Source organism: Dermacentor albipictus, unplaced genomic scaffold (assembly GCF_038994185.2).
Source record: "Dermacentor albipictus isolate Rhodes 1998 colony unplaced genomic scaffold, USDA_Dalb.pri_finalv2 scaffold_11, whole genome shotgun sequence".
Classification (NCBI taxonomy): Eukaryota; Metazoa; Arthropoda; class Arachnida; order Ixodida; family Ixodidae; genus Dermacentor; species Dermacentor albipictus.
The window spans coordinates 11528356-11545808 of NW_027225565.1; positions in this window are offsets into that span (position 1 = coordinate 11528356).

Consider the following 17453-nt stretch of genomic DNA (forward strand, 5'->3'; position numbering starts at 1 on the left):
GTGTATACGAAGTCGATTATAAATCTCTTGTGCATTTTGCAACGTGGCCTTAAATATCCAAGCACTGAAACGCAGCCACATGACCAGAGTCAGCAGCATTCACTTGCATATCGTGAGTTGCCAGAATAAATTGAAAATATTGTGCTGCGACTATCATTACTGCGTCATGAAGCAACCAGAAATGACAGTACCATGCTTCACAATGCGACTTTCATTTCTCCCCTGGTGCGCTTGTACTTCTCTGGTCCCCTTTCCACTGTGTAGAGCTCCCAGAAAAGCTTTTCTCAGGACAGGGGACCATACTGTGCGCTCAACCAGGTGGCACCCATCACCACAACATTGCCCCAATCAGTCTCACCTTGTCATCTCTCGTCCTGTCCAGTGACGTTCTTCACATTTCAAGGATGAAGGTTTAGCACTGTGCTTCCGATGACTCTTTAGAGCTCTGGGACAGTGCTTCCGCTGCCAGGGATAATGCTACAGAACAGCGAGTCCACTGACGCAGGTACGCAATGTTTGAAGAGACAAAGATAAAACCTTGTGCAGGCTGTCTGACATGCATATACATCTTTTTCTGCGCCTCTTTCTAAGCAACAATGCTTTCACTGGTGAACAGGAAGGCAGCATTTGTTTCTTTTTTTCATTATCGTTTCTCAGTTTTACAAGGCCATAAAAAATAAGGAAAACAGAAAAGATTGCGAACCAGCCCTGCAATTTTCTTGAATTATTGGAAACGAATATGTGTGAACAGAGGATGCCAAATGAAATGAACAGCCAGGTGCAACAACAAGTGACATCATTCAGGTGGTGCAGGTGGTTTGGGAGGCCCATAAAATGCCTTAATAATGGGATTTATTTGAGCGTGAACATGGTGAGAAGGTTGCTTCTGCCTTGCAGTGGTGTAAAGACTGCTGCATGTCTGGAGGTTAAATGCTCATCATTCTATCATACATGGAAGTATTCCGACTATTTAGTGGAGGCATGGGAAAGCCACTCAAGCCTACATTAGCAAAATGTGTGGTACTGATTACAGCGAACGCACTCCCTCCATGTTCATGCAACCGAATGTAAACATACTGAAAGCTGAGGTGTACCTGACGAGTGTAGCATTGTGATGCTTGCCAACAGCCCATAGGACAGGAAAGGCAAATCCCTGTGCACGCATAGTGAATTCGTCACTACTGTGCATGCTCATTTCGGCAAACTGGCATAACAGATGTATTGCGAGTGCAATATGTGACTGTAAAGCATGTGGCGCGTCTTTGTCACCATAGCTTGAGCTTGGTGAGAATCAAGTGGTTTGATAAATGTACAACAGAGTCAGCAATGGTGGGACAGTTCTTAGAAACTTCACAGCATGCCCGTTTGCCTCTACAATGTGAAAAAAAATTGGCTTTGATCCAAGAGCCAGATCTTTCTGACTGGGCAACATTCATGCACCAGCTTTGTCCGTTTTTTTATGCTCCCACTACTTGTGCTGAGGTTGTGAGAAAGGCCTGGAGAGAGTATACAATTAGAGAATCATGTACCTCTTACAGTGTGGATGTCCTGGAATTGTGCTAACGCATGAACACCACCACGTCTCAAAATGATCGAATGCGACATATTAAAGGCACAAGCACTGTTACCTTATACGCCCTTGGTATGCAGAACCCCAGCACCTTCAGCACTTCTAAGGAACCGCTTTATTTTTGCCGAGCTAGAGCTATGGCGAGGAAGAAGCGACACACTACGTACGGATGAGGAAGATGAAGGAAAGCCACATTGCGCTCACAATATCGCTAACGTGGTAGTTTCCCAAAGGAAGCGGTCACACCACTGCGTATAAAGTGTATGCACAGGGATACTCATGTCTTCCCTGTCCAAGGGATTGGTGGCAAGCACCACAGAGCAGCACTGGTCAGGTGCATTCCAGTTAAATTCTTAAGAATTGAGAAAAGGCCGATTCCACACAAAGCAACGACCTGACACCCTTGCCAACAAATATGTTGAACTGGCATTGAGTTTCAGGTATTTGCGGCCACAGATAGGTAAACCAATGGGCAAGGTTCTGACTGGTGTTGTAGAAGTCGCGGGGCGCTTTTTTCGTTGCGACGATAGATCGGATTCATTTACAAGTACTGCTCCAGGAGGGCACATGTAACCGGCAAACAGAGGCCTCAGGAGAGCATTAGATTATAATCAAGGAGGCGGCAGGGTACCCAAGGGGTAGCGGAGGGATCAAAAGTGGAAGCAGGTTATGTTGCCCCAACCCACGGACCACCCTGACTCCTGCGTTTTTGTCCGCGAAAGCGGACAGCTGATCTTAAAATGCGTCAGAAAATTCGGGAAGTACGACTTACACACAGCCTACGGGCATCATAGATATACTGCTAGCACGCGCAGGCCTCGGCGAGCCCCAACCCATGGACCAGTCCGGGTTCTAGCTCTGGTGTCCCCGTTACCGATTTGGTGTCCTGGAGACGCCGCCAATAATATGAAATAGTGACACGTTGTTACTAGTAAAAAAACACGATTTAAGCCGCTAACGCTACGTTCAGCACTGCCGCGCCCAACAACTTCTGCAACGCCTGTGAGAACTTCACCAATCAATGGTTGTTCTTGGCAATACTTAGAACTTGTGAATTTTGTGTACCGTTCATTCTTAACGTTGTAGTGCACTGTGGCTTAATGAAGCACTACGCTTGCGTGTAGCATACGTACACATCTTACCTGATAGACGGTGAACGGGGTCTTGTACATATATCCGCTGAAGAAGAAAAGACTACACCTTCACATGTGTTAAAACACATGCCAAACTTGAAAAAACAGACGTACAATGAACCTCCACACGTTAAAATAGCAAAAGAATCACTTAAAAGACGAAAACTATTGAAAACTTCGCAAGCGCAAATCCGCCATTGCTGCTGATATTGATGTTGATCAGGCTGTCCCCTTGCGATCGAGTTGGCAAGCGCGCGGAAGCGCGTTTCTTTATTCTATGGAAGCGCAATTGGCGCAATGTAGCCAAAATAAGTAAATAAAGAAAACTGTGCATCAACTCCAAATACACACACGCAAAAGAAAATAGTCGGGATTCTCTATAGCGATGTTTCCAACCCCTTGACTGATATTTCATACAGCTCGTTGCATTAACTAAAATACCTGCAGTGCATTGTTTTCATAACGCGCAAAAAAAAATTCTGCGCTTAAGTTTACCCGCACAAACACGCGGCGCAAATTCGTAGAACGCCACCAGTGCAGCCCCCACCCTCCAAGAATATATATAAAAGACTAGTCAATAATAATAGCATATACTTATAACGTGAGCGTCGGTGCAATCAATGGAGAATTCGATTTTATTTGTTATAGAAAATCAAATGCAATGCAGTAAACAATGGATAGAATTAAGCATACGGCTTCCTGGAGTCTAAAAAAATCTGCCTTGAAACTTGACATGGTGACGAGGCAAATTGTGGGTATACGATTGAAAATAATTGCTATAATGTGTTCGCGTATGGGTGAACTTCTCAAAAGGAGTTTCAAGTGTTTCCATGGTATGGCAAGCTTATATCTTGATTCATAAAGTTTTTTTTATTCATATTGGTCAATTATGTTTAAAAAGAGAATTGCAAATCACGATGGTTTTGTTTTTTACCGGGGGAACGCAGAGTTGAGCCACTGTTTTGAAACAAACTTTTATTTAAAGGCAGTTACAAGTAACGCCGACACCCTCACTCATGACAAAACAACTTTCACTTGCTGTGTCCAGACACTTGGTTCAAGTTGCATGTAATGCTTCATCTCCAAGCTTTGCGTGGTTTCTTAAAGGCATTGTGAAATCTACACGGTGTTTTTATTTTACACCTCCTCATCTCACAGCACAAGATCTGAAATGCGTGATTAAGAAGAATCAGGCCAGCACATATTCACAGAAACGAACTCTTCACAGTGCAGTTGACAAGTGCAAAAATTACAGCAGAAACTGTCAGTCACATGATATGAGCAAAACATAACTGTTCTTTTTGCGGGAAAGCCTCAGTCCCATGCCGACATTAACCCATATGGTGGTCATCACTGGCAATGTTTGAAAGATTTTCATAAATTACAGACTGAATGTCTGGAGTATTTATCATAAGGGAAGTAGAAACTCACACGTCTTCTAAACAGCACTTTGCAGTGCTAAATGTATGCTGGCTATTGATAGTAATAAATAGTATGACTGTTACAACTGTTAAACAAGACAAAAGCTCACAGGAATATGAAGGCTTGAAGTGATAAACACTGTTTGGAGGGGGAATGTAGCTGTAATGAACCTTTTGAGAAAGATTTGTCTTCGTCAGTGCTGCAATTAAGTTCTGCACAGCAATCTTTATGCACGCTTAGCTCACTTTCCCACACCATCAATGTAGGATGAAGAGGAGAATAAGATAGTGCGTAGAATGAAGTTGAAGTGTAGAAAAGAAATGGGGAGACAGTGAAAGAGAAGGTAGGAGCATTGTTGTAGACTATTCTTCCAAGGTTGCTCTTCCAAAAGAAAAAAAGAAAAATATTAAATGTGTAAGAAAGCATTGCCAATTATTATTCTGCCACCATAAGCACCATAAAGGATGCAATATAAAACTGATCTGATATGTAGAGTGGCCTAAAGCTTTCTGCATAGTCTTTACTATCATTATGACACTGTCTGCTGCAGCCAAACATGCAGAAGTTTTCATTGAGTGCTCATGACCAGAGCAACTTATCCAGACTGCACACAACACCACTGCATATACCCTCTATTTTGGTAATCTGAAAAATAAATGTTTATTCAAATGGGCAATAAAGAACATCACATGGAACACAACATCTAGATCGAATTATGAGGCATGCCACAGTGCGGGACTCAGTATTATTTTGACCACCTTGGGTTCTGTGATGTGCACTTGAATTCAACTACACGCTTTTTTTTTCATTTCACCACCACTGAAATGCAGCCACCTTTGCTGGGATTGAACCCGCAGGCTTGAGCTCAGCAGTGCAACATCATGCCTACTGCACTACTGAGTGTTTACACAAATTTATAAGTAGCAAAACACATTGGAGGCTTTTGCACACTGAAACACTACACACCGTCCAATGCGCTTCCTATGTACAGACATACTTACCAGCGGCTCATATGACAAGCATGGAGGCGTGCTCTAACACACTACTATCCAACAGCTGCCACATACCAGAGATAACCACTGGGTCTGTACCTATTTTTACAGAGCACTTACCAGCAGCTCATACAACAAGCATGGAGGCATCTCTCGTGCTCTAACACACATACCATCCAGCTGTTACATATGGCTGCACACCACAGACAAAAACAGACGGGCTAATCATCAGAGACCACATGTCATGATTTGTTTATATGCGAGCCCTCAACCTGCTTCTATAAGGCATGACAGCACAGCACTACTGCACCACTTCTCTCTTCCTAACTGCACTGGAGGCTTGTTACCAGTAATCGTGCCCTGCTGACGTGGTTATCTCTTCAGCTTCTATGTTGCTGTCCCTAAGCTGTTATTTAAGGACTTCCTTTTGAGCTTCAGTGGGCCTTGAAAGGCTAGATGATGGCTGCGAAAATCTAGGGTTTTTTGTAGAGTGAAATCTTCACAGGTGCACAACTTTTTTGTTGGCTGGTTCATTTGAATGGTCTGGCATCTTTCTTTTTGGGTCACTTTCACTTTCCACAAGCATGAAAACTGGCTCAAACAAATTGTTTGCCTTCTCAGCCACACCCTCAGAGACTTCCCCATCTGATATTGCCTGTCTGACTGAGTCCATTTTTGCTCTTAAGAGTGTTGAGCTTGACACTGCTTTGGCTGCTTCCAGCTTTGTTATACTCTGTACAATGTGCAATGCCCGACTTGCCTCACATGCTTCTTTGGGTGAGCTCTCATGGGCCTTGTTGCTGCTAGTTGGATTAGCGATGACCACACAGTGACTGTGCTTGCACACACACTGCGCATTCCTTGCACCTCAAAGAACAGCAAGCACCATCTTTCACTTTTGACACTTTATATGAGAGCCCTTTAATAGACTGAAATGGAACAGTCCATATGCCATCTTCATTTATTTTGGCACAAGCTGCCATTTCACTGCCAGACCTGTGGTTCTTCTGAATTGTTCTCAGCTCCTTACCCTTTGCCCCTTTCATCATCTGGCTAGCCGTTTTCATTAAAAAATGATTTGTCAAGTCCATGTGGGCAGAAATTAGTTCGTCACCATGCTTATTCTGTTTTCTCTCCAACTAGTATGCTTTAACGTCCTGTGCTTCCTCTCAAGGTGCATGTTAGTGTTGACAGCTGCTCTAGTCCTAAAGCGGTAGGCCCACTCTTCCGGCCTAACTGCATAGTGGTCTTTGAAGTACTTGAGGAAGTCCCTCAGTTTTTCTTCCTCACTAGAAAGGAATTGCTTAAAATAATCTTCAAATGCCTTTTCCGCGAGGAACTCTAAAAGTAGCCACACACTATGGTAAACATGTGGCCGTAGCTGTCTCTCTACACACTCGAGTGTCTTCTTACGCCAATTGTTATCCACATGCCAGGCACAGAGAAGTTTCTGTTTTGCGGCACCCATGACCCTGGACCATGCTTTGTAGAATTGCGAGGCATCATCAGATATCAATGTCTTAGCGGCCACTTTTTTGGCCATGGCCGACTCCAGATATTTGAAGAATGCTGTCAAAGTTTGCTCGTTCATCTGGTTGCAGATGAAATAAGCTATAGCTACAACTGATGCTACTTTATCTAGCACCAGAAGCGTGGTCAGCTCAAACAGGTACTCTATAGTTCCATGTGTGGAGTCAAGACATACAGTCCCTGCAGGGCCCAATTTTTCTAGTAGCTCCTTCTGAGGCTCTGTCATCAGAACAAGAGCAAAGTCTGCTGAAGAAAATGTACCACTTGGGTCCACTGCACCTTGTGCCTTGTACAGGCGGACAAGTGTTTCACCTTTTTCTTTCATCACAAGCACCCACATGTCTACACTGACAGCGTCATTAGTGTGACAACGTTCAGGAGCAGCAATGTTAAACTGCCGTTCAATGTTATGCAGGGTTGAGCACTCTGCCAAGTGCACTGGCCTCAGCTTAGATGCCACAGATGTGCTTATTCGCTTTAGAATGGTTTTCATGGGCACACCCCTTTCTAGGTTCTCTGCTACGCTGGCCTTTTCCTTGTCACTTATTCCCAAGTGCTGAATTTCTGGTTTATGACCATAATGGTTTCTTTGATACCTGACTTTTATGGTGGTGCTTTCAGGTGCCGGACTCTGAGTGTTGTCCATTGTGATGGTAATAAATGAAAGACATATCTTACCAGACCTACAGCTCCCCTGACTTTTCTCCCGACGGTCACTATGACCTTCCTTTTTCCTTGCCTCGCCTGATCTATTACAGTAATAGTGGATCCTTGTCTCTCCACTGGCCAGCTTTTTGGGGTCCCTGGGCTAAATGAACCAGCAGTTTTGGCTACCCTCTTCTTCTGCTTTCCATTCATGAAATTCTGTAATAAAAGCACAAAATAGCATTAGATGGTGACAAGTACTTTGGGGAGAGAGATGCAAACAAAAATAATCACTTTGAAGGCTTTGGACACGGGCTAACGTAGCATTTATTTTACTCCCTCACCTTCAACTCGACTGTGTCATGAGGTCACCCTTGATATTGCTCGAATTTATGTTAAAATTGAATTTCAAATATGCAATGCGCCATAACTTCAACAAATTTATCATATTAGTTTTGTTTTAATAAGAAACAAGTATGAAACGTAAGCATGATCTATGCTCACTCCTTCCTCAATATTGAATCAGACTGTACATTCACAGCAATGCTGTTACGATAAGACAAAGACGAACTGAGAGCACGTGGTGCAAGCTACGCCCCAGAACAGTGTGAATCCCTTCCCTCAGTTTCTTCTTGAAAAGCTCCTTCTTTTCAAAAAGAGCTTGAATTTTTACTGTAGATAGGGGCTTGGCGAGGGAGTGTTCCATGGTCACGCGGTTATGATCTGGCTTGGGCATGCGCCTGGTTCGAAGAGGCAGCATTATGTGTGATTTCAATAAACCAATTGCTAGTCTGCGTTCGTCCTGTCGTCTTCTACGTTGGTGTCTTTTCCCAAGCGCAGTTTAAGTTCACAAAAAGATGTCTTACCAAGTAGCCTCCTAACACACTCTTCTTAAAGAAAAAAGTATTGCGCGTGCGTCAAATTTGGCTCTATTTTATGAAATCTACAACCAGAGTCCTTCAATTGAAGGACTGTGGTACTACTAAAGAATTTTCCCAAAGTACGCCGGGAGACCAAGCCGCTGACAGCCGCAATTGCAAGTGTATTGCGGTCGGCACTGAGGCGAAGACTGTACCACGCACGCAAGTAGCGCAAAGCAACGTGAGAACACAGAGCAAATCCCTCCTCTCGTTTAAGAAAAAAAAAGAAGGGGGGGAGGGTGCGCGAGCGTCACATTTCGCTCTATTCTATGAAATGTACTACTAAAGAGTTTGCCAACAATACGCTGGGAAACCATCCCGGTGACATCCGCAAATTCAAGTATGGTCCCGGTTCTGCGTCTCTGCCGCATTGCAACGTGCATTGAGGCGAAGACTAGGCCACGCACGCGTGTGGCACAGAGCAACGTCAGAACGCAGAACAGCTTACTCCTGTCGCTTAAAAAAAAGAAAAAAAGATGTGCAAACGTCAAATTTCACTCCACTTGCTGGGCAGGAAAGCAGACCATGCCAAACGTATGTCATGTAGCGCATCGCTGGGAGCGCGCACACATGACTATACTATATATAGAGGGATAAACAAACAAATTATATTTAACGAGGATACAAACTTCAACATACCCCAAGGAAATAAATTAGGCACGTGCGCAAAAGATACTCTTCGCGAAACAGATGGAGAAAGAAAAAACAAAGGCCCGCAAGGTATAAACAACTGCTTTTGGAGGCACACTGCGCAACAAGAAATTTAAAAAAGTCCGACATATAATATTGCGTTTAAACGTCATTTGCTTACGATGACTGAGAATAAACTTAATAAAACTGTTCCTCACCCTTATTGTTCCGGAACACAGGTGCACGTAGTCAGCCTCGAAGTTGTGCGCAGCGATCTGGTGCACCGAATACTTCTCCATTGTAGGCAGGGAAGTGCCACATACGTCGCATTTCATCAATTTCTTGACATCCACGGCCATTCTGTGAACGTTCCTGATGTGTTGCAGCATGGTCTTCCTCTGCATGAATAGTTGGCTGCAAAATTCGCAGCGACGATCGTCATCGCCGATGGCAGCTCGATCACAGACGTGCGCCATTCCGAAGCGGACAGACGGCGTTTAGAAGCACGTGGTTTCTGCGTCATTGCACGCGCTAGGATTGTTGTATATTCCGGCAGTAATACAGGGAAGAAACCTCCCCGATCACGTGATACACTAGGTATTCAGTGGCCTCATAGGGACAGTTGGAAACCAACTTAGGGAACCAACATCCGGGAACGCAGGGTCACGTGGATGCTGCCTTCTATTGTTCACCGGCCTCAGCCGGCCTGCGGGGAAACGCATGTCTAGCGCTTGGGTGCGTTTGCGTTTGCGTACGCAAGCAGAAACACGTTATAGGTTAGCGGCCCCAAACGCAAGCCGCAGTGAGGTCGCATGCGCTCGCAGCGCCATCAACGTCTGATCTTTCCTGCGGTATCATTCTTTAAAACATGAATTCAAGCATATGAAGTAAAGCACATGAAACTATTCTTATTAAAAGCAGTTAATAGAGAGGTTTACAGTGTCCGGTAATCGGGTAAACGCAGGCTGGGGCGTTGGGGCGGAGCCATGAACTAGAGCGGCCAGCATGGTGCTGCCACCTGGTGGCGCAAAGCTCAAACAAACAAAAACAACTCATATTGCAGTAACCAAGTGTATTTTACTTTGCTGCGGGTATAAATTTTTGACAGCAACATAATTATGCCAGTGCCGAAAATTTACACCAGCAGCAAAGTAGAATAGACTTGGTTACAGCAATATTAGCTGCTTTTGTCAGTTTGAACTTTGCGCCGCCAGGTAGATGCACCACGCAGGACGCTCCCGTTTATGGCTCCGCCCCAACACCCCAACTGCGTTTATCCGAATACCAGACACGCTAAACCTCTCTGCTACATATAAAAACGACGTTTGTCGACACTTGGCGAAAGATTTATTAGATTATCTACCCGCTAGCTACTCGTAAGTTCTCCTACACCGCAAGAGTCACGTGGGTAACGTGACCACTTAGACGCAGCGATGTTTTCGGCCGGCCAAACAACCCAAGGACGCAAGTAGACGTAGCGGTCTGCGCATGCGCAGTACCGTCGCCCCTAGTTCTTGCGTACGCAAGCCGCTTGCGTCACCTATACTAAAACTCTCTATTACTTCTCCTCGTCTTCAGCTTGTGGGCTCTGAAACTTGTTAGGCGGATGCGGCGCTCTTTGTGCCATCTGGAAGAAAACATGTCTCAGTTAAAACAAGTCACATGTATTTAAAATTAGAAGTGTATGTTAATAAAAATTATCAAACCTTCCCACGGCAGCCTGGCCCTTGGTGATTTCGGCAATCTCTAATATTTCGTGAATGTTTTTTTTGAAGAATTGTTTGTAGAAATTTTTTTCAGGGATAGACATTTTTGAGACCATGTTTTCAGTTTTCAAAATAAAAGGAGAAGTCGAAGTGACCCTTAGCGCACTGTGTATGCTGCCCTCCTCATGTAGTATTTTTTTTAGCAACTCTCGGTCGAAGCTGTCGTCTGCGTCTGCTAGATGTGCCGTCGCCGACACCTGGATCATGTCCCCGCGCTCCTCAAGCTCCTTAATGGCACAATTTACACCTGCAAACTGCGAGAAAAGAGCTGCAGGGCTCACCATCTGCAGAATCGGTTTCCGCGATGGTCGACCTGCAAAATATACGCAACAATCAGCGGCAAAGTCGCATCACACACACAAAACAAAAAACGAACTTTCCGTACGGGAAAACAGTTCCTTGATTGATTTTTCGACATCGACGTTCGGACGCGATGACGATTTATTCCATGCGCATGGAACATCCGTGCACGATGTATATTCGTATTCATTTACGAATATCGCCACGGCCGCGGCGTGCTTGCACCAGCCTCCGGAGCCAGCTTTGCATGTACAGCTTGCGTGCAAGATATTTCTGCAATTTTCTGACAACTAAAAAAGAAAAAGAAATGAAGCGGTTAGCGATATTGAGGTACTTCTTTTTTTTTTTGAAGAAAGGATTGGCTCACCTCCAGACGCACATTGTAGTCCACGCTTTTCATCTGGGCGACACATTTGCCGACGATGTCCGACGGGCCTCTTGCGTTCACCGATTCTTCTCTTACTGCGTAAACATGCCTACTATAGTACAACTTCGCACCCATGCGTAAGCAGCCCTTTTGAAGTAGCGATCGATATTTTCTATCTTTCGAAAACCGCAAAACAACACACGCCGACCACTCGTCAACGCCATCTCCACACAACGCGCAGTGCGCGGCGCGGCCGTAAACAGAGGTGCCCCCAACCTGTAATCTCCGCGGATGGGCGCACGTGGCACTGCATGTACCGGTACAGTGGCGCCGCGTAACCAGAGCTCGAGGTCTAATCATTGGGAAGAGTGTTCACTTGCATCAATCTTCGCCCTTGCAAACTGTGTTAGAAATGGCCTGCCGAGGTGCCGACATGCAAAGTATATCAGCCAGCTGCAGCAGCTGGGTTGGCGTTTTCTAGGAACCGACTGTCCTTCTCCAGCCTCTTGCCGTCACGATGTCTGCTGCGGCGACCGACTGTGTGAGGAGGACAATGCGCCGAGTCAGCAACTCTTCGTCGCCGGAATGCCGAGACAAGGTCGACGAACCAGGCTTTGTTAGTGAACTCGCCATCACCGACCTGGTCTGTCGGGACCAGGGGAGTTCCCGAGGGAATGTATTTGGCGGCACCGTCCCACGCGCCTTTCAAGACGCAAGACAATGGAAAGCCACGGCGGCCACGCTGCGGGGGTCAGCTCGGGGAATAAGAGGCGCCTCCTTTGGGCAAGACACAGTTCTGCGAAGACCGTCTCAACTCGGTGGGGGCAGTGAAACCAGTGTGTACGTGTGTGTGTGAGCCCTCCTCCTCCAAAAAGGCGGGTCAACTTCGATGACGTTGGACGCTACGAATTGGCGGTGAACTGCCGTTTTCCCTCGCCTAGGAATCTAGGGAGGACGGAGTGTTTATAAGCAGCTGTTTGTCGGCTGCTAGAGTGTGCTCGTGAGCGGTGTGCTCGTTGTGCTGCATACGTCCGTCTTGTGTGCTCCATTTGGGAGCCACGCTAGACTGTCGAATGTATCTCTTGTTCTAATCTAAATATCTGTAAAAAAACCCTGTACGCCTAGTTCCTCCCAAGTTTCTCCCTACGACCTACAACCCCTACAACTGCAACAACTCTTGTCGTCACTTAGTATACGAGTGGCACGAATATTCCGCAACTTGGAATACTGAATTCACAAATTAAATGCGAATCGAAGAGCAATGACTATAGTAAGGCCGCTTTGATTGTTTGTGTACTTAAGTGTCGCGAGTCGCCCACGTGCTTTGCGTATAGAGAGGGGGTTCACTTCCCTCCCTGCGAGCGGCGCAATACCGTTTCTGTTTTATGAGGGGTCAGAAGGACCGCGCGGTGTCGGGTGACGAGTCACAGCAGGCGCCAAGGGGCCGAGGTGCGGATTCAGAGAAGTCGGTATTATGCGCACGGAGTTGGCAGTCCGCCGACGGCCACATGGGTCCACACAGACAAGCCTTGAATGGGACTGCTGTACGCGGCGTCGTGGTTCTGGCTGCCGAGTACCTGGCTAATTGGAGGCGCCGCCGATGTTGAGACAGGCTTAGCAACATTGACCACGTGCTGCATGTGCGGAGCGGGGATCTATTCTACGCGTCCGGAAGGCAATCGGCGGCCTTTGATGCTGGGTGCGGAGAAAAGCCCGCGTGGTGTCAAACGACAGCTTACAGTGTGCATGCAGTGCGCATGCGAGGAGCACATTCGGACGGCGCCGTCTTGTAAACACGCACTCAGAGCACTTTGTCTTGTAGACAATAAGTCCGGCTGACATGGACGGTCATAAATCTCCCACGCGGACAAACCTTGAGTGCGGCTTGTTGCGTACTCCAGGGTAGCGTATCGTACTGCTGCCGAGTATAGTAGCGGCGCCTGCCTATCGAAGCTCGACCGACATTACTTATTGGGTAGCGTGGAGTTGTCGGCGGGCTGCAGGCATCCGGTAGACCATGGCGACCAAGCAAGGACGAGACGATTTTCTAGTGCGAAACTTGCACGGTTTATTCAAAGGTAGATGAAAGAAAATGAGAAAAGCATGAAGTATATCAAAGTACATTTCGGAGCCCCTTAAATAGTCTCTCTACAAGTGTGGGCGGGATCTTGCTTCCATCGATGTCACGTGACAGGCACAGAGAGAGGGCCCCTCCTCCTCTGGCATTACCGAGCAAGGAAAGGAAAAGTTACGCCTCATTTCGACGAAGCCTGGTAGAAGGCCAGGTGGTAGGAGGCCCTTTGTGCACAAGGTGCGTGACGTTAATCATCGCAGGAGAAGTCAAGCCTCATTTCGATGAATCCTGGTAGAAGGTCGGCTGAAATTCCTGTCGCCACGTGGTGCCAGACGCCAACCCTAACAGGCTGCAGTACGCCGTGTCGATGATCCGGCTTCCGGGACATTTGCGGTCTAGAGTCGCCATCGGAGTTTGAGACTGCCTACCAATAACTTCTACGGGCCTCGCGTGTTTTGATGAGGCCGTCGCTGACTGCGTAGAAATGAGAGGGCAACAGAGTTTTATAGAAGAAGGAAAAGATCTTTTTTTAAAAGTAAGCCCATCCTTTTGGAGTGTGGCTTAACAAACTTGTGACTCTCATTGGCAACTGGATCTGTGGGACGGGCCAACCGCCCTTTTTCTTTGTCTTTGTCTATTTGGGCTATAAAAATCGGGACGACATGCTGTCCCTCAGACTTGGCTGACATCAGAATTGCTGATAGATCAGTGAGGCTCCGTACCATGTAGGTGAGACTTGGCTGAAATCAGAATTGCTGATAGACCAGTGAGGCTCCGTACTATGTACGTAAAAACGAGTCTGGGCTCCAACAGCCATTCAGACAGTCGAAGAGTGAGACTTTGTTTCTCATTTGTTCAAGTTTGTAATGTATTTGTTTTACCTGCCATGTATATAGAAACGTTTACCTATAAACATTCCTTGTACATCTGATCTCCTTCGCTTCCTGTCTGCATTTAATCAACTGCCGATCATCGTCCGAGAAACTTCACGCTCCAACGGAGAAGCGAGGACAAGACAACGAACAAAACTTGACTACTATTATAGTACTTCTTTCGAATTATCGAATATTCGCGCACCTCCACAGCGACGTAGCCAGAACTTTCTTTACGGGCTCGGGGGAGGGAGGGGATCACATCGGTGTGCCTCTGCTCCTCATCCCTCCCCCTTCCCCCGCCCCCGACGAATACTTTGTTACCACTCATATACCGCCGTCAATGTTAGGGCTACAACGAAATTCAAATATGAGGTCTCTTCGATTTATTTGCACTTGCTGAACTAGTTCTGATAGGGTGGATGGCGTGAGAGCGCAGTGTCAGTTCAAGCGCAGTGCCAACCCTAAAGCTCCCGTTTATATTCAAACTGAATAGACCAAGCTATTTTACAGACTGCTGGGCACGCTTCGCGCATTTGGCGCGCACTGCTGGGCGAAATGTTGTCAAGCATATTCGGTGACATTTGAGTATTCGCACATCCTCACTTTCTACTTTTCCTCAGACATTAAAGGACACAATTTCCGTCATTAAATAAACATTCTCAGAGTCATTAGCGTATCAAAATTGATTGCTAGAGCTTAGTACAATTCATTTTAGACGCAGCGGTGGCGTAGTCACCGAAGCAGTAGAAATGGTACGCTGCAGCCCTGCACGAAGTGAAACTCAAGTTTCAAACGGGTAATCTTGTCTCGAGATGTCCTCGGTATTCAGTATAGTTTGCGCAGCGCGGCCACTACTTTTCTTTCGCAGGCGTTTTCACCAACCACTGAAAACAAGAGTAGATGACGCCTGCCGTACTTCTGTTTCAATCAACGATGAAAAAAAGGGGGCGTGAAGCAGCACACGGCGCGAACACAGCCAGAACTGGCTCGACTGTGGGGTCAACTTGTTTGTGCTCGCGATCGCTGCTTTGTGTCGCTCCATATTCGCAAAAGTACAAAGCACAAACCTTTGGCTCTTAATACATTTATGCTACTCAATTTTGTGAGGCTCGGCATAGGCAGCATCCTACTTTTTTTTTAACGAGAGCAGCGTTTTTGTATAGTCGGCGTGAAGCACAATTTTCGACTGCGGCGCCATCACTGCCGGAGACACTATACTGCCCCCAGTGTTCAGGGTGTGCGGTATGCCGTTAATAAAAGGGAGTCGATATTCATCTGTGGGCGCGCGCACACTGGCTGTCCATATCTTGTTCTCTTTCACCCCCCCCCCCTCCCCATGTGTAGGGTAGCAATACGGTTGCGACCTTTGTTAAAGAGACTTACAATTGGACGGAGTGTGCGGCGAGACGGTGACTGAAATTAAATTACCATGATTTATAATTGTAATGGAGTGTTTGAACAGTTCAGTTGGTAGCGTCTGTTCGTAGTCGAGAAGGAAGGTCACGCAGAGCAGGAACAGCTGGTTGCCCGAACGGCTCACGCTCGTGCTAAGCACTGGCGATCCGGCTGGCCCACTGGTTCCACTGCAGGCACGGAACAGACGATCTGGCTGGTCTTGTCCTCGTGCTCTTCTTCTTCATTACAATTACCCCCAGTGCAAAAGCGAAGCCATACTGGCGACTTACGACGTGGAGACGAGCGGGTCATAGAATTGTTTCAGGCGGTGAACGTGAACAACATCCCGTCCACGGCGGCGCTTGTCGGATGTCGGTGTAAGCGGCTCTATGACATAGTTGACCGGAGAGGTGCGTTCGACGATGCGGTATGGTCCATCATACTGCGAGAGCAGTTTTGTCGAAAGTCCAGGCGTGGTAGCAGGCACGGACAGCAAGACAAGTGTGCCGGGAGCGAAGTTCGGATTCGTAGCGTCGCCATCACGGTTGGCTTTTTGTCGTTGTTGGTCGGCGGAGGTGAACTTTCGGGCTAATTGACGGCATTCCTCGGCGTATCGGGCGACGGCTGAAACGGGAGCACACTCTGGCGCGTCTGGTGTATAAGGCAAAACCGTATCGATGGTATGGGAAGGATCGCGACCGTAGAGAAGAAAGTATGGAGAAAATCCTGTAGTACTTTGTGTAGCCGTATTATATGCGTATGTGACAAATGGGAGGATGATGTCCCAGTTTGTATGCTCCGATGAAATGCACATGGCGAGCATATCACCTAGGGTGCGATTGAAACGCTCCGTAAGCCCGTTAGTTTGAGGATGGTACGCCGTGGTGGTCCGGTGAACTATGCGACATTGAGCGACAAAAACACTTGCGACAAAAACACACGGCCTCTATCACTCAGCAGCTCCCGAGGTGAGCCATGACGAAGAATGAAACGATGGAGCAGAAAGGATGCAACGTCACTGGCGGTCGCTGTAGGTAGAGCAGCGGTTTCAGCATAGCGTGTAAGGTGATCAACTGCGACAATAATCCATCGTTTGCCAGCGGGTGTTAGCGTTAGCGGCCCGTACAGGTCAATTCCCACACGGTCGAAGGCACGAGCAGGGCACGGAAGCGGCTGTAATAAACCGTGGGCTGGATGAGGCGGAGATTTGCGGCGTTGGCATTGGGCACGAGCGGACAAACTTTTGGACAAAAGTAAACATTCCTCGCCAGTAGTAACGTTGCCGCAGGCGGTCATACGTCTTCAAAATTCTGCGTGTGCACATTGTGGGTCAGTATGGAAAGACGCGCACATGTCGGAACGCAAAGTCTTAGGGATAACCAGGAGCCACTTGCGACAATCGGGCTGGTAGTTGCGTCGATACAAGAGGTTATCCCGGACAGCAAAGTGGGCAGCCTGGCGACGCAGGGAGCGGGAGATGGGAGATGCAGGCGAGCCAGAATGGAGATCCAGAAGAGAGGCCACCCAAGGAACTTCGCGCTGTTCTGATGCGCAGGTGGCGATGTCGGCCGAGCATACCGCCTCAATGGTGGAGAGGGAGGCCGTGTCGGCTGGCAGCGGAGAGCGGGAGAGAGCGTCGGCGTCAGTGTGCTTGCGACCTGAGCGGTAGATGACCTGTATATTGTATTCTTGAATGCGCAGAGCCCAGCGGGCAAGGCGTCCAGACGGGTCTTTTAAAGAGGATAACCAACAAAGGGCGTGATGGTCAGTAACGACATGGAAAGGCCTGCCATATAAATAAGGGCGAAACTTCCCGAGAGCCCAAACGATGGCC